The sequence below is a fragment of the Hylobates moloch genome, unplaced genomic scaffold (genome assembly GCF_009828535.3).
Source record: "Hylobates moloch isolate HMO894 unplaced genomic scaffold, HMol_V3 SCAFFOLD_1, whole genome shotgun sequence".
NCBI classification, from domain to species: Eukaryota; Metazoa; Chordata; class Mammalia; order Primates; family Hylobatidae; genus Hylobates; species Hylobates moloch.
In genome coordinates this window covers 118,737,691-118,754,711 of record NW_026652276.1, presented here as the reverse complement: position 1 = coordinate 118,754,711, position 17,021 = coordinate 118,737,691, and the positions used below count along the sequence as shown (strand labels likewise).

Sequence of the window (17,021 nt, the reverse complement as noted above, 5' to 3'; positions counted from 1 at the left end):
CTATAATAAAAGAATATGAGAGCACACACTGCTAGTGTTGCAGACACCCGTTAAGTACCTGAGACCTGGTGGGCTGGGCAGCAAGCTTCTAGGTTCCCATCAGGGCCACGGTTATGGCAGGGGCAAATCTGGTTCTCTTTAGTCTCTATGGCATAAAAATTATTCACCTATAGGAACAACTTCGGTTTCTATAGAAGCAACTTGTCCTTTATTAGGGGAACTCCAAATTACACCAAACAGGGTGGATACAGAGTAAGAGAACGCCTTCCAGGGACTTGGGCCACTGAACTGACTGCTAATAAAAGAACAATGCCTTTGAGGGAGATGGCCATACAGCGTAACCAGAGACACAGAGGCAAGTCACATGCACCAGATATGTGTCCAGAGACCAGGTCATTCTAGAGTAGGAGGAGAGGGATTCTGAGACTTCTGCTGCTTGCTAACAACCAAGCCCTCCAATCAAATACCTGAAAATCTTAATAGCATGAGATTGGTCAAAGCTGACACCACGCAGACTTCGTTGAGACTGCAGCTTTTTCTATCAGAATGTTTCTTTTTACCCATCCCCTTCATTTTCTTTGCCTCATCCTTTGGCTTACTGCACACCAGGTTTAGTTTGACTCAGAATTATCAGCACAGAGATAATTCACTCTTGATCCTCCAATGGCCCAGTCTTCTTTGGATTCCTGCCCTCAACAACACAATTCACTGTGGTCAGAATTCACATTCCCAAAGCTGTTCCAAGTCATGCTCTTGGTACCTACTAGAATCTTATTGGAATAAAATGAAGAATTTTTGTCCCCTCTCATGTAACTGGTTACAAAGGAAGTGAGCAACTGCTGAGTGCAATATACCAGGGCCCACTTCACACTCCCCTCTGCTGGCCTCTGTGCCCTTCTTCAGCTGGCCCCAGTATGATGAGGAGCAAGGCATCTTCTTGGGCACGGGCAGCAGGCAGGCACCGTCTTCCTAGGCAGCATCAGCCCTAGGCCGTGGGCCCCAGTGCATGCTCCGAGGGAGGACTGTGTGTTGGGGCAGCAGGAGGTAGCCACAGCAGGAAGAGTCTGTGCCGTGCTGCGGCACCGCCCATGAAGCCGGGAACAGCCATAGCATACATAAGGCCTTGCACAAGAGGAGTACAACTAATCTCCCACAGCCTCCAGACGCTATTGCACTAAAAGCTGTTTGTCTCGGCCAGTCCCACCTGCTGCAACTGGGACAGCCAAAAGAGTGGGGGACTCGGAAAGAGATTTCAGGTCGGACATTTTCATCTCATAGGAAACAGCACACAAGTGCAGGTGTGTGTACACACGTGCAACTTAGGCTCTGCACAACTGCCCTGCATGTATTCCAAGCCACAACCCTCCCTAGGCAGGAAGAGCCCTCCCAGCCCTCTGAGTTCTCCCACACTCCTCCCCTTGGAAATTGCCAGAGACCACTTCAGCCACTGGCCTCCCCGTGCTGGTGAAATGGTGCATCGGGAAGAGACTTAAGTTTTCCTTCCACACACTTCACCACTGTTCACAGGGTCCATGACTGGCCACCCCTGCCATCCCCCAGGTGGCTACATGTAGAAGCTGCCCAAGTAAATTTGGTAGATCAAAAAGGGATCTCTAAAGTACAGGCTGGAAGGGGCACACAATGATAACAAGATCTTCCTCTTGAACTGTAAGTGATTACAGACACTAATATAAATCCAGCTAGAAGTGTAACCATGCGGCTGTCACTGTGCTTGAGACCATGAGGTCTTCATTCCCTTGTGTTCTGTCTTCTTGGGAACCTTTCACAGTATTCTGAGGCTCAAGGGCTGAAGGCTCAAGAATGCCCTGCCCTCGGATGACGTTTATACACAAGGAAGCCAAGCATGGAAGAGACAACCCCCTTTGCACAGTGTGTTCTGCCAACAGAATTATGAGTATTCCATGGCTTTTGGAAAGAAGGAAGGAAGCAGCAGCATGTCCCCAGCTTCTCCTGAAGTGTGGGGAATGCCTGGGGATGCCTAGGTACCGCGGGGTCCCAGGGAGGTGGCTCTGCGAGTGCTTCCCATGACCAGCAGCACCAGCTCCGAGCGTGCCTTGATCCCGAGTTGTGAAAAACCAGAGACAGATCAGTTGATGGCAATAAATGTTCTCCTGCCTTCAGCGGGCCTCTGCCAAGCCTCACAGAGTCCCAGGCAAGGGCACCTCTGCAGAGCTTGCTCTGGTCTGGCCTTAACAATAGGGAGAATTACTGTGGTATGACCTGGTCAGTTCTGTTGTCTGTGAGGTTTCTTCTCTAGAAAGAGCTCACTGCGGCATCAGTGCATGTTAAGAGGCATATTTTTGATTCTAAGCAGGGGTTTTTCTTCGTTTAGCATTTTATTTTGAAATAATTTGTTTAGCATTTTTACAAAAAATGTGCAAAAAGTAATACAAAAACTCTCTGTATATATTCTTCATCTTAATTCTCCAAATATTAGCATTTCACCCCATTAGCTTTATCAAATTCCCATTCTCTTTCCCTACCTATCTAGGAGAGTGGGTTGCAGACATCTAGCCCCTTTCCTGCTAGATGGCTGTGTGTATATTTCCTATAAACAAGAACACCCTCATAACTACAGTACAATGATCAAAATCAGGAAATTAACACTGATATACTACCATTAGCTAATTTACAGACCTCATCCAAATTTAGCCAAGTGTCTGACTCCTGTCCTTTATAGAAAAGGGAAAAAAAAAAAAAAAGAAAGAAAAGAAAACAATGCTGTTCTTGGTTCATGATTCAGTCCAGGACCCAAGCTGCGTTTGATTGCCTTGGCTCTTTAGTTCCTCAGATTTGGGTTTTCTTTTTGGCTTTTGTTTCTGTGGGGGTCTTCTATGACCTCAAAACCCGAGGTCATTCTCTAGAATGTCTCTTGGTTCTGGTCCAGCTGACGTTCCTTTGATATTAGCTGTAGAGATGCTGTGTCCCCCTGGGTGCCACAGCTCAGGAGCCACACAATGCTGCCCTGACCCTTTTTTGGTGACATCAGTGTGGCTCACCTGGGAAGAGTGTCTGCCAGGTGTTTCCACACACGTAAGTTATTATTTTCCCCTGGCCCTTCATGCTGGCTCCTGTGTCTTTATGCCATGTCCCCTTCACTCTTTAAGCATCTCCCAGGCAGCCCTGGCTCCTTTTATTGGAGAATGGTATCTAGAAATGATCTGAGCATTAGGTTGAACATATATTTAAAGACAGAGGAAACACAGAACTGCAAGTTGTCTTACAGACCGTGAAAACTACAAGAAATCAATAAATCACATCTTACCAATTTTACTTAGATGCACTCAGTTGTCCAACTTCCCTCCACTGCCCTAGTCCAGACAACACGTCAGCATCTCCTGCACCTGCATCCCAACCGGCCATCCCACACCTCCTCCAGCCCAGCCCATCCTTCACACTGCAGCAGGCAAAGCAAAGTACAAGGCAGCTTTCCCCTCTCTGCCAGAGACCTCCTTTGCCCTGGAGACCAATCTCTTCCTGAGACACCTAAGCTGGCTTCCTAGGCGCTGCCTCCTCTATACTATCTCAGCCATCACCCAGGGTGCCTGTGCCTTCCTCAACTGTCCTCATTCCCTCTTTCTGGAACACTGTATGCCTTCCAAGACACTTAACGATTCCTCATCTTCGGCCCCACTGATAGCTCTCCCCACATGATGGAATGTCCTGGCAGCATGTTGGAAACCGTCTGTGATAATGTGCCTCTATGAGGTGATCAGCATTGGTTTCTCTCACTGGGTTATGGGCTCCCAGAGGGCAAGGCTGTGTCTGCCCTGCCAGCCTCAGACCCCAGCACCCAGGCAGAACTTGCATGTGGAAACCACCTAAAATCTATCAGTGAATGGGCACAAGAGAGGAACAGAGGACAGTAAGGGCGTTATTTCCTGACTGTGTACTAGCAGGGGAAGTTGGATCCCTGAGGAGACAGGCGCAGGCTGAGCGCACAGTGTGAGATGTGCAAGCATGTGAGGGGTTTAGACAAGCAGACCCAAGGTCCTTGCTTGCTATCGGTCACTCTGATCCTCCGTCCCAGGGCGATCCTGTGGACTTGAGACCATGTCAGGGAGGCAGTGGCAGTGAGCTGTGCTGCACAGCTGAAAAAGACAGGATGTGGAACTACTGAAACAACACATGCTGGAGATCTCTAAACTCATAAGGTCAGAGACCCGATGTGGTGACTATGCAGTAACCTATGCAAATGCCACTAGATTCTCTTCTTCCTCCATCCCTGTCACTTCAGGGCCACACAGGCCTAACTTGTCATACAATTACTATACACCCAGAAATAGCCACGGAAAAGCCAGAGGGCTTGCTAAGATGTCTGCGGTATTGTGAAGACACAAATCCTGGAGTCCCTACAAACAGCTGCTGACCACCTGGGACACAGAGTTCCACCCCTGCTGGGGACGGCAGGCTTCCAAAGCCACCGTGTGCTACCATGCAGCGCCTCTGAGCCACTCTCTCATTAGGGAGAATGCAGAGGTGGAGAAAAGCTCCAGGAATGGGGTCAGGGCTCAGAAGTCCTGAAACTCACTCTATCCCGGATGTGGTAATCAACATAAGCAGGTCTTTGCAGATAGATATAGCAACACACATCCTGAGCTATAAAACATCCTCAATCTTTTAGTAGGAATCTGACTTCTAGGGTCTACCCTGGGGAAAGCGTTCAAAATGTGGCAACAGCTGCATTGCAGGCACCCAGTGAAGCATCATTTATAGCACAGACACTGGATGACAATGCAAATTATCTGACCACTGCAAAGTAGGTAAATATGGCACAAATCGGGACTCGTCAATATAGGTTATCTGCTATCATGAGTGTTTTTTAGGAAGACCACATTAAAAAACACAGAAAATACTTATGAGATGTTAAATAACTGAAAACATATCTAAAATTATATCCACCTTTACTAAAACCTGATAAAATGCCGAGGGTCAGGAACTGGACCAAACTCTGGGCAGACGGAAGGAGCTGACTTTGTTTTTAATACTGTTACAATAACGCTTTTGTGCCAGTTCAATGGTCAGAGTCAAAAGGGCAGTCACACTTATGCTCCAAGGTTAAATGAAGAAGAAAGCAATGTTGCTTCCCACTTCCTCGAGTGTCTGTGATGTTCCCGCTGCTCCTGGCATGGGAACACTGCCTCTCATTCCCTTCCAGGATTCTGCAGAGAGACCAGGGACTGTGTGAGCAGAAACACAACCCGTGAACAAAAAGAGAGGAATGTGCGCCGGTACATGGTGTTCCCATTTAAATCTTTTCGGGGATTTCCTCATATAAATAAATCTGAAGATGCCAGGGTTCTATAAATAGGGCTAGAAACTACTGCCCTGATTCAAGAGAATCTCTGTTGTAAGATGACAGCGAAGACACTATTTTAGGGCAAAGTAAAAGATAAACCATGTTAGTCATTAGCATTTGGTTCTCTCAGGGACCAAAAAATAAAAATCCCCAGCAGAGGGTATGTACTCGTAAACCTTCCCACACAGGGACTATGTCTGCGCTCTCTTTCCTAGAAATGTCCAGACTTGGCACCAACAGCGGAGGGAGGATGTTTACCAAATTCTCTTGTGAATTTTTTGGATTTTCAGAACACTTTTACTTGGTTTCCTCCACTAATTCTTTTTTTTTTCTTTTTTACATTTTTATTACTCAAACTACTTGTCCTTCAGCCAGTTAAGAGACTGAGGCGAGAGCCTAAGGAAAGAAAAACAGAAAAGACATGGAGGAAAAGAGATGGCCATTGTCCAGGCAGTGGCCTAGATGGCCCATCTCATCTTGGGTCTCAACCAAGACCCAGAGGCCTAACACTTTTCAACTGTGTAAACTCTAGAACACTTTATCCTAAACTGGGTGGACCTGCCACATGCGCCTATTGCAGGAGAAAACAAAAGTCCCTCCGTGGCTGGTCACAGGTATAAATAAAGCGCCGATGTCCACGTTCAGTGAGTGTAACAAGCTTCTCCAGTGGGTGAACTATGGATTCCCACTGAAAATCAAACACAAACCAGCAGGCTGTTTGCTTGCAGTCATTTATGGCAGAAGCTGTCAGGTAGGTAAATTGGGGAAAGTGCATTGTCTAGTGGTTCCCCTTTCCCTGATACAATTTCGAGTCAAAGCAGCAGCAAGAATTAGCAAATCAGTTTGCCAAGGAAAATTATTTCCTGTTGCTAGCAAAATAGGTGCTCTCTGTGAAAGCACTGATGGCCACCGATAAACGATGACTGCACACTGCCCTTGCCTTTGAGTCCACAGGAGCCTCACGTAGATGGCCACAGGTGGGCAAGGCACAGACTTAGATTTTTGGCAAAACTATGGTGATTCTTCCTGTGAAAGACGTATATAATTTAAGTGCTCACATTTCCAATGCTCTTGACAGCTACAGATATCAAGAGGTATTCAATGCTACAATAAAAGATCTGTTTCAGGCCCCTCAAATTTAGAGGTTTATATTTTAAAAGATATTTGTAGTCCAGAGAAACACTGGTAGTTGGGATTTCACATGAGATTCCTGCACTGATTTCCTGTCTCATATTTAGCCAAACAAGTGGTCTGCTCCAGGTCACGACTGCCCAGCTGCAATTGCATCACTTGCTCTGATGCAAACACAGGAACATGCAGGTGCTGTCACGTCAGGCCTTCAGGATTATTCTCAGACTGCAGGGGCTGCGGTCCCTAGAGAGTTGTGAGAGACCTCAGCTTTAGCAAAGCTGCCACAGAAGTCTGAAAAAGGACGACATTCACCATTTTAAAGATCATCACGGGCAATTTGGCACCCTTTCCCAAAGTGGGTTCTGTGTAAAGTTTACAGGTGCTGTCTCTAAAGCACTTCTGTGATCACAAATGTTTCAGATGCTCTAGCTTAGCTTGAGTGAAGAGGTAGGTTTTCTTTTTCTCTAAGATTTTTCAGATCCTCTAAAACCAAACGGGAAATGTAAAATTGCCAAGAAAACGATAGACGATGCCAAATTTCCCAAACTTACTGAACCTGCATGGTTTTTTACCCCTCAGGACAACTCAGGCAGCTGGCATTCTAGAAAATGAGAGGTAAAAAATGTGGAGAGGTCTCAGTCACCTGAGCAACGCCAGAGGAAGACTGAAACCAAGAAAACCAGACCCTACTCAAACCACAGAGAGCTGAGGGAGCCTAGCCAAGCCCCTCTTTGAGAAAAACACGTCCTGGCCACCCTGCTGTTAAAGCCTTGGCTCAAACACAATGCTCACATCCACTGAGGCCCCCCGAACCTGCCAACGCTCAAGGCTGGACACAGGGCTGCTCCCAGGTCGCTCTGGGTCCTGCACCTATCTCCCATGCTGAGCTAAGCAGCTGTGCAATAGTGTGTGTGCCCACATCTCTTCTCTGGGTAGCCCGAGTCTTGGAAGGCAGACGGTACAGCACACTCATCTCTGTCTAGAGCCTGTCCAGGGCAGCACCTCACCTAGAGGAGCACATCACAGGACCATGAGGTTAGAACATCCATCCTTCAGTGGTGGCCACGCCGGAGGGCATAAATGGTGAGCAACGCAATGGGATCTGCTACATGTGTGGGTTTTGCTTGCACGGTTTCAGGGATTCACACGTCCTCTCATAAGTAATTGAATGACATGCTGAGTGTTCACTTAGGCGTACTGAAATGCATTTCTGTCACCTGGAGCACTGCTGTGGCACACTGAGAAGACAGCTAGAAGCTCCGGTCCTGAGTCTAAACCCACTTTTTGTGATTTATTTGTCAATGACCTTGGAAGATGACTTTATCTTCCCTGGGCCTCAGGTTCCTTAAGAGCACAGGTCTCGTAGTCACTCCTGACAAAGGCAGTGATCACATGGCAAAGGGGTGGGGTACAGTAGAGGCGCCGTGTTCATGCAGTAAAGGGGCATGGGTCACAGCTGCGGTGCCGTGTTCACGTGGGAAGTAGGGGGTGCAGCCATCGTGCCGTGTCCACAGGGGAAGTGGTGGGGGGGCGCAACGGCGGTGCCACATTCAAAAGGGGAGTGGGGGTGCAGCCATCGTGCCACATCCACAGAAGTGGGGGGCACAGCCGTGGTGCTGCATTCATGCGGGAAGGGAGGTAGGGCACAGCCATCGAGCCACGTCCATGCAGGAAGTGGGGTGGGGTGGACGTCCTGCCACGTTCACAAGGCAAGAGGGGGAGCAGCCGTGGTGCAGATTTGACTGTCCTGAGCTCCAAGACACAGAGACATCGGCAGGGCCCCGCCTCCTCAGACAGAGCAGGAAATGGAAGTTTCCAGAGATGCTGCCACGCATCAGCACTGGAGCTAGGTTCTGCCCCAGCACCTTCCAAGTGCCGTGGGCAGGAGCTCCCCCTCCACACCGCGGCCTCTTGGTGCAGAGGGGAAATGGTTACAGGCAGGAGGCTTCCGTTGGGAGACAGGAGCCATGCAGTAGCAGAAGGAAAGGAGTTAAGAGATGCAGGTGTGAGGGGGGCCGAGGACAGAGAATTTTAACTTGAAAATGGCGGGATGAGTTGAAGTGCACCTCATGCTGACTCTTGCGTGGGTGAAGCCACAAGGGACCATCTTGTGATGGCAGCATCTTATCCATCCCGCCAGGGCCAAGGCCCCAGGGGCTGCAGACCCAACTCACTGCAGCCAGCACCCCTGAGGGTCCCCAGCACTCAGGGTAAACTGCAGTTAGGCTCAGGTCCCAATGTCTTCTGATCTCCAAAGGCACCAGAAAAGGTGACACGGGCAGACTGTGGAGGCGCTAAGAGTAACAGGGCTTGCCAGCGGGTGGAAGGGGCTAAAGGATGGAGGAAGTCCATCCTCAGCAAGGCCCACCAGCAAACTGCTCGGGACAGGCCCAGCTGCAGACACACATTTGCAGGAGAGAGCATTCTCTCCGTGCAACGCATTCTGTGAAACAACCTGCACTGGGAGGCCAGGACTAGTTTTTCTCAGCAAAGATGGTCTAACATATTGCATGCAGTTAAAGCCTCAGGAGACCTAATTTTGATCATTAGGAAATAATTGTATGCACAAACCCTTACCCAAAGTGATTACTGTGGTTCCAGAAAATTAATTTTTAAAATTAAGCAGAGGGAGAAGAGCTGATTGGAGCTAAGACAAGATTTATGTCCTATTACTAACGGGGTTAAACTATGTGACTAACTGTGTTTGAATAACAAATGGAAAAATGTGCTCTAACAACTCATTATGCAGCTGCACGAGAATCTTTATTGGCTGAAAGAAAGTGTGGCCAGTCAAAGCCACCCCAAAGTGCCCACTGAGCTTGTCTTAAGTTCACAAATAAACAAGTTCCTAATAGCATTACTGTACTTTTTCTTCACCGGCGCTCCTCTCTAGGGTGCCCCTGGGGACCCCCCGCCCTCTTGTCTCAGCACCTCTGCACATTTACTGTAGGAGTCAGTTCTCTGCCTGCTCTTGGTTTCTGCTTCTTCAACATGTGAATCTGTTCTTGGCATCATGCACCACAATCAACTCACTGGGACCTGTGCAGTCAGTGCGCCCCACACGTTGCCTCAGTTGCCTTTGCCACCACTTCACATTTCTGCATACCTGGCTTACCCACCCGTATATGGAACAGCTGCTTCTGGGTGACAAGCCCAACTCTGGTGTCACCAGCTGCAGTTGTAGAGAGAGGACAAGTGCCGTGACACAGGACGAGGCTGTGGTGGCTGCTGTCTCCGGCCCTAGACTTCCTGTTCTGCAAAAGCAACTCTCCTTACAATAAAGAACAGAAGGGTTTGGTTTTGTTTCTTGCAGCCAAAGGCATCCTGAAAAGCAGGTGAAGCACAGTGTCCCACGCTTGCCAGGAGAAGGACTCCCCATATCTTAGCAGCTGGTGTTACTACTGTCATTACCTGCAATGTTGTGGAGTTGGAGTCTGGCCCCATGCCCAGGTCCTTTGTCCTTCTCAGTTGAAGACCAAGCCCCTGGCAGTCCCAGGCTGGTGAATGGCAGGAGGGGCAGCTTCCTGACAGTGGAGGTGCTGTCCTTAAAAGCCCCTGGGCCTCCTTCTCAGAGAGGTCTTCCTCTCGGATGGTCGTTACCCAGGATGTGCGAGGCACGATCAGGAAACCGAGGCTCCCTGATAAGTGGAATAAAAGTCTCCCAATACCTCCAAGGAATGAAGGGCTGTTCAGAATTGGATGCTAAGCTCCTCCACTGCTTGCACAAATTCAGCAGCAAATGCCAGTGTGTGCTGCATTTGGTGGGTGATGCTTCAGCCCCAGGCAGGAGGCTGGTCAGACTCAGAGTGTCTTCTCCAAACTCAGCAGGGTGCTGACCTCAGAGGTCTGCGAGGGGCAGGAAGAAGACTAAGGCTTTGGGCTCATCTAGATTGAGTACATTTCCTGCCTGTACCTGTAGCTGGCTGCGTGACTCCAGCCAAAGTATGTCACCTTGTGGAGCTTCAGGACCTTGGTTTCACCATATGAAAATAGTCCCTCCCTTGCAGCATGTGGAAGTGCTGTGAAAATTAAATGTGTAGTAACCACAAACCAATAGATGCTAAAAAACAGGAAAATTAAGATTCTACCTGATAGAATCTCTTAGAACCAAAATGTGAGTCTTGGTCTAACATCACCTGATTCATCTGAAGCCTCTTCCTTGTCCATCTGGTATGCAGAGAAGCTATTCCTTATGCTTTCTGGTGATGCTCTTACAGACACCTGAGCTAGACTCTCAAGGGAATCTACTTCAACCGTTACCAATTTTGCAAATTCTCTTCCATAACACAGGTTCATTTGTTGATTCATTACATTTTCAGTTATCCCTTGTTAAAACATTTCTTTCAAAGGCCTACTCGCTGTCCCTGCTCCACAGGTGAGGATGACAGGGAAGAGGGCCCAGGGTGCGTCCTCAGGGCTGACGAGGAGATACAGCCAGCACAGCCTGGGAAGGGCAAGGCCACTCCTGCTGCAGAGTGAGATGCTGCTGGGACATTCCAGGGACAGGAAGTGGGACCCCAGGCAGCCCCCTCCCTGGGGATGCCGACAGGTGAAGGGACCTTCCCCCACAAGGAGTAGGTTACACCTCCCTGTACCTCTCTGGCCCTTGTTCCAGCCTCTGGACCCAGAGAGTAGGAGGCATCCCTCCCACGTGTGTGCTGTAGGAAATAGCCACAAGTGCCCCAAATGATCCTTAACCACTTTCCATTTTCTCCTTTGCCTCCTGCCATAGCCTCTCACCATCGAGTCCCTCCACTTGGGATGAGCGCCATGTGACTAGGGTCCTTCTCACAGGGACAATGGCATCCAAGACAGAACACAACAAAGCCACTAGCTTCTAGAAAACTTATTTCTGTCAGAGCAGAATGGTCAAGCCAGCCACTCAGGAAAGGTCACACTGGACTTCTGACTGGAGCCACATGTCTAACTGACTGAGCCCTTCTCTCACAAGCAGCAGCGGCTGCAGCTGCCATCCTCTTAGTGATACTTTTGTAGCTGCATGTGCAGACATCATTTTGAAAGCCTATTTAATGTAATCCTTTTTAGATTCGGGCCATCATCCCAGCTTGCTGAGCCCTTAATGGACGCCAGATCCACTGCCCATCAGGGAATGCCCCTGGCATGCCAGGTGCAGGGAGACAATGCAGACACCACAGGAGTCACCTCGCAGGACGCCACAGCCGAACCCAGCAGGCTAGGACCTGCCTGCCAGGGTGTCTGCTTCGGCCCACACAGTGCTTACAGAACACTGAAATGTGCAAAATGTGGAGAGTTCAGGTTTTCAGTGGCAATTCTGATTTCTCTCAAAGCATCCAATTTTCTGGTGACACTGGTCCCGTGCTTCTGCTGGCCACGCTCAGCTGGTGGGCGGTGGCGGTGGACACAAGGCCCCTCTTCCCCAGCGTGGGCACCGACGCTCAGTCTTGCCTCGAGGAGCTACTTCCACCCTGACTTCCGATGTCGCTGAGCTGAGACCCTCCTCACACAGCAAACAGCCAGGATCAGAATGCAGGAACCGGGAAGGCCTTTGGGACAGCCCCCCTACAGGGTATCGCACCCACCAGCCTGAACAGTCAAATGTACCTACACACATGGCTCCCCTCAGCCTCTCAGAGCCTTCTGAACTTCACCCAGCACCTGCAGGAGGAAAATGGCACCCCACTCACCTTTCTCTCCTCTCCCATGACCTTAAAGAAGTACAGCAGAGGGAGACAGTCATCAGACCGTGGCGGGGGGCCAGCCCACCTGCTGGGGTCCTCTGCAGTGTGTGTGTGGGGGCAGGGGGGACAGCTCTGGTATTTACCCAGGATTGTCTGGCACCTGGCCCAAGCCCCAGGTCTCGGAGCACATCCTCCTGTGGTGCCCCTCCCTCCCGACACCCGAGGCCAGCTCCAGGCACACTGCATGGCGCTTCCTCAACTCAGAAGGCCCTGGCGGGTCTGACGCAAAGAAGGACCACCACGGCCTGTGTCCGCCAGGGCACCAAGAGCAAAGGGAGCCTCACCACAGAGACCCAGTGGCACCAACTAGACCGTGAGCCCAGCCTCTCCAGCCGGGGCATGGTGCTTGGCCTCAGGGCTCACAAGTCTTTGCTGTATCAATCACCCTTACCACAACAGCCTGTCTTTTCAAATGAGTCACAAAGCAGTTAAAAATGCCCTGTTGATTTTTACCACAAATATCCAGTTTCCTGAACAATGACTAATTTAATTTCCCCACCTTTTAGAGGAAAGAAATTAAACACTCGGAAAGGAATTCTTATGTATTTGTATTTCTGGTAAGTCAACGACGAGATATTATTAAACTTAAATAAATCAAATCACTGAATAAAATTAAATGCCATTTAATAAATGATGGAATCATCTCCACAGAAGCTATACCTTCCAATGAAAGTCACTCACTGGTGACGAGGAGGACTGCCGTCACCTCTAACAGACACTATGTAAATCACGATTCCTCTATGCACTCTCCCGGAGCAAAGGGGGATATCTGCTCTAACATCAGTTTTTGCCTTCCGTGAGGGAATAGGTCTGCGTGCTCTCTCACTTTAATGGTGAAGCCATAGAGTACAGCCTCAGGTAAACGCAAGACCAATAGACTCTGGCTTAAATATTAACAAACAAGCCAAATCATTGCTGTTTTAAAATGTATCATCAACAACAAAATAAAACAGAAAGCCCAAGAAGTCTAGACAGGCAAGTCCAAAACATCTCACACTATTTATGAGCACCCAAACACCAGTGAGGGCCCATGAGCCAGTGGCAGAGGTGCGTGGAAGTGCCTGGGTTTACTGGCTCCAGATTTCCATGCTTCCATCAAGGGTCTGACGGGCCCAGGTGCAGAACCCATAGCACATTGGACAAACTGCTCTCAGGGCTCCCCCTGGCCAAATGCTGAGCAGCAGCAGGGCGGGTGCCACCCGCCCACGTGGGGGTAGCAACAAGCCTGGGCGGGACCAGGGAGGTGAGACAGACCCTGCACTGCTTCTGTAGAAGCACCTGGGCAGGACCCCAGACCCAGAAGAGGAAGCAGAGCCTGGGCAGGGTGAGGAAGTTGAATCCAGGCCAAGTGAAGGACAGCCAGGCAGGAAGGAATGAGTGGGCTGTCGGATGGTGACATCCCAGCACGTGGATCTCCCATCAGAAGTAGCCCCCTTTGCACCGGTGTTAAGTCTACCCCACAGCTGGAGGATCACAGGTTTGAAACTCAGCTGTTCCTGCCAACCCAGATGACTCAGGCAAGCCCCATGGGTACCCTTAGCAAACTCGGCACTGCACTCAGGAAGAACCTGGCCAATGCAGGGTCACAAAGCCAGGGTGCAGTCATCGTGGAAGAACTTGGTCAGCCTGCCTGGGGCTGCTGCATGCTCTGGGATCCCCAGGGAGAGGATGCAAGGCAGCTGGGGAAGACCTCCCTGTCCTTCTAGATAGAATAATGGCTGCTTTCTTTTGGCACAGCCTGTCACGTCTTAGACTCCAACTACTCCATCCTGCTTCCTCTCAGATAGCTCTTCACTCTGTCACCATCATGCTAAGCTCACGAGAGCAGGGCCCACTTTGTGGCCACCCTGTTAGTCTCAGGCTCTGGCAAAAGACCCGGCCCATTGTAGGGGCTCAAGGTGAGTGAAGGCAGAGAGCTCAGAGGGAGGTGGCACTGGAGGAATCTCGTGCTGCTGAATAGGAGGCTGAGCGCTCTTCTCTATCCATGACTGCTCCCATGCAGAATTTTCCCTCCCCTCCTTCCTTTCATCAAGTCCCGTTGGCCCGCAGCCTTTACAGGGCACTGAGCTTGTATCTTACATGTCTAGAAAGGAGACACACCAGAGCTGCAGGTGGAACTCGGACCCGTGAGGGCCCACAAATGCTGCAGTGAGACCACTGCCACTCTCCCGCCCTGTCCCAGCACGCGGGCGGGGGGCTCAGCATGCTGTGAGGAGCACCAAGTCCACGTCATGGCAGTCGCTTGCTCTCAGACTTGGGGTCTCTGGACACCAGCATCTGATCTCTTATCGCATTATAGAGCTACCAAGGAGTCACTTAAAAAGGATAGAGGCAGGGCCGGGCGCGGTGGCTCACATATGTAATCCCAGCACTTTGGGAGGCTGAGGTGGGCGGATCACAAGGACAGGAGATCGAGACCATCCTGGCTAACACGCTGAAACCCCGTCTCTACTAAAAATACAAAAAATTAGCCAGGCGTGGTGGCGGGCGTCTGTAGTCCCAGCTACTCGGGAGGCTGAGGCAGGAGAACGGCGTGAACCCGGGAGGTGGAGCCTGCAGTGAGCCAAGATCACACCACTGCACTCCAGTATGGGCGACACAGCGAGACTCTATCTCAAAAAAAAAAAGGAGAGAGGCAGAAGAAAGGTACTAATGCCTGTGTGGGAATTTCAGAAGGCTTTGGCTACACAGCTTGGGCAAGCATGATTTTTCCTTTCTCATGGAAGTTTAAATATCTCTACTTTTTCCTCCCCTGTTCCCTCCTTCATGAATCTGCTATTTAATACTGAACATAACGACATGAATGAGGAAGTTTCCAATCACCTCACTACCCCACTACCTTCCACAGATTTCGTTATGCTTTCTTCTTTTCCTATGCTAACTGAGTTCTTCCCCGTGAGTAAAGCCACTTTATGTATCAGGTCCACTTTGTCCATTTTTCTACTACTTTAGAATCCTTGACTAGACCTTGGTCTCAGCATTACTTTCTCTGACTTGAATGAAGGGAAGAAGAACATCAGATTTCTCTTTTCCTCAAGCAAGGAGCAAGGAATGGAGCCAAAACTCTTTGCCCAGCACCGTCCCCCATGGTGATCCTAGATCCAAAGCCCTGGGAAATGGCTGGAGGTTGTCCAGCACTTGCTACCCACTGCACTGGGAAAACACACTTTTCATGAGATCAGAAGTCAACACCAGGTACAGATAAAGAAATGTCCCTTCAAGCAAGTCGGGAAAAAAAAAAAAAAAAAAAAGAACAAAGAACAAGGACTTTCTACAAGTAGTTCTAGTTCTGAGTGAGAAACATCCTTCCTGCTCATTTCTGTGGGCTTGAGGACACGAGTGACACAGACACCAATGCCACATTCTCATGGGGAACTAGCTCTGATCCCAAGAAAAACACCAGCAGGCAAAATTCCCCGGTTTCCTTGTTCTGCTTACAAATTTGGACAATCCCTGGGGGTGGAGGCCAATTTTCTTGCCAAAGGCTGAGACAGCCAGATAATATTTTCATGGTCTTATTTTAGAATGGGTAGCTCTGTAAACAACCTCAGTGACAAAACCCACAGACAGCTTGTCTGGATCCTTATTTGAAGCAGAAGGTCACTGGCGAGGTAGACATCCCAGATGCACTTTAGACATGTGACAAAGTGCACAAGCCCAGCCAGTGCTGGCTCCCAGATGAGGGACACTTACCTCACCTTCTAAGTTTTGATAGTGCCATAATGCAGCCTGCTCCGGGGGCCTGAGGTCAGAACGGGACCCGCACTTGGGAGCCAGCGGGTATTGGAAGAAAGGTCTCTCTCTCAAGAGGGCAGACCTTGCATGGCACAGGACAGGCAGATTTGCAGAGAAAGGGATAACTGGCCTGTCTTGCTTGAGAACAGCAAAGGTAGGGAAGTGAGAGCAAGTAGGGAGAAGAGATGATTCAAGTAGAAGGGCAAAATAACTTCTAAACAATATGCATTTAGCAGAAGGAAAGTCAAAGCCCGGGGAAGCCAATCAACCTAGTGGCTGCAATCACAGGCTCTGATCCTGAGGCCGGGTCACACTCAGCCGCACCATCAGGTCTCAGCCACACTCAGCTCAGCTGCTTACAGGGGCCTCCCTTCCCTCAACTGTGGAACAGAGGGAACATGCATACTTAATTCATACGGGATGGCATGAGGAGTAAATGAACATATAAATAAACAAAAAGCAACATATCCACCACTTACAACAACGCCTGGCACGCAGAAATCCCTCACTCCATAAATATCAGATGGTGCAGTTCTAATGATCACCTCCACCCCCAGGGGTCTTCCTCCAGAGGCTGCAGCCCATCCTGGCTCACAGCCCTGCCGACCGGTGGGGAGGAACTTTCAACCCCTTTCTCTGCCAGTTTCTCTGCTAAGCTGACTTGTTGGCTGTTTGACCTTGGACACATTACTGAAATTCTCTGTGCCTCAGTTTCCTCACACGGGGACAATGGTTGTGTCCTATCTACTTCATGGATCTACTTTAAGTAGAAACTACAAGTTCAAAAAGGAGGTTATTGCCCTGTGTGTCCAATGGAAACTCTTCTGCTTTCAGCAGATCATATTCAAAGTCAGGACTACAAGACAGAAACTCTTCAACTCCCGTGTACTGACATCCAGGTGGCCCGGGTGAGCCCAGCATTTTCACACCTATTATTGAGCCAGTGGTGAAACGTTTTCAAAGAACGAAGATTCATCTTTAAACATCATTGTTATTATTTGCCATTTTTTATGAGACTTTTTCTAAAATATATAGATACATGGAGTTTTGATCAATAATGAAAAGAGGTTTAATTGGTTCATGGTTCTGCAGCCTGTACAAGAATCATGGTGCAG

General features: G+C 49.5%; 1 protein-coding gene across 16 annotated transcripts in view; it reads right to left on the bottom strand.

Moving 5' to 3' along the window:
- The window catches only part of GRB10 (growth factor receptor bound protein 10), a 203,543-nt gene that overhangs the window by 62,179 nt on the left and 124,343 nt on the right, over positions 1-17,021 (bottom strand). The gene's annotated exons all lie outside the window — the stretch shown is intronic.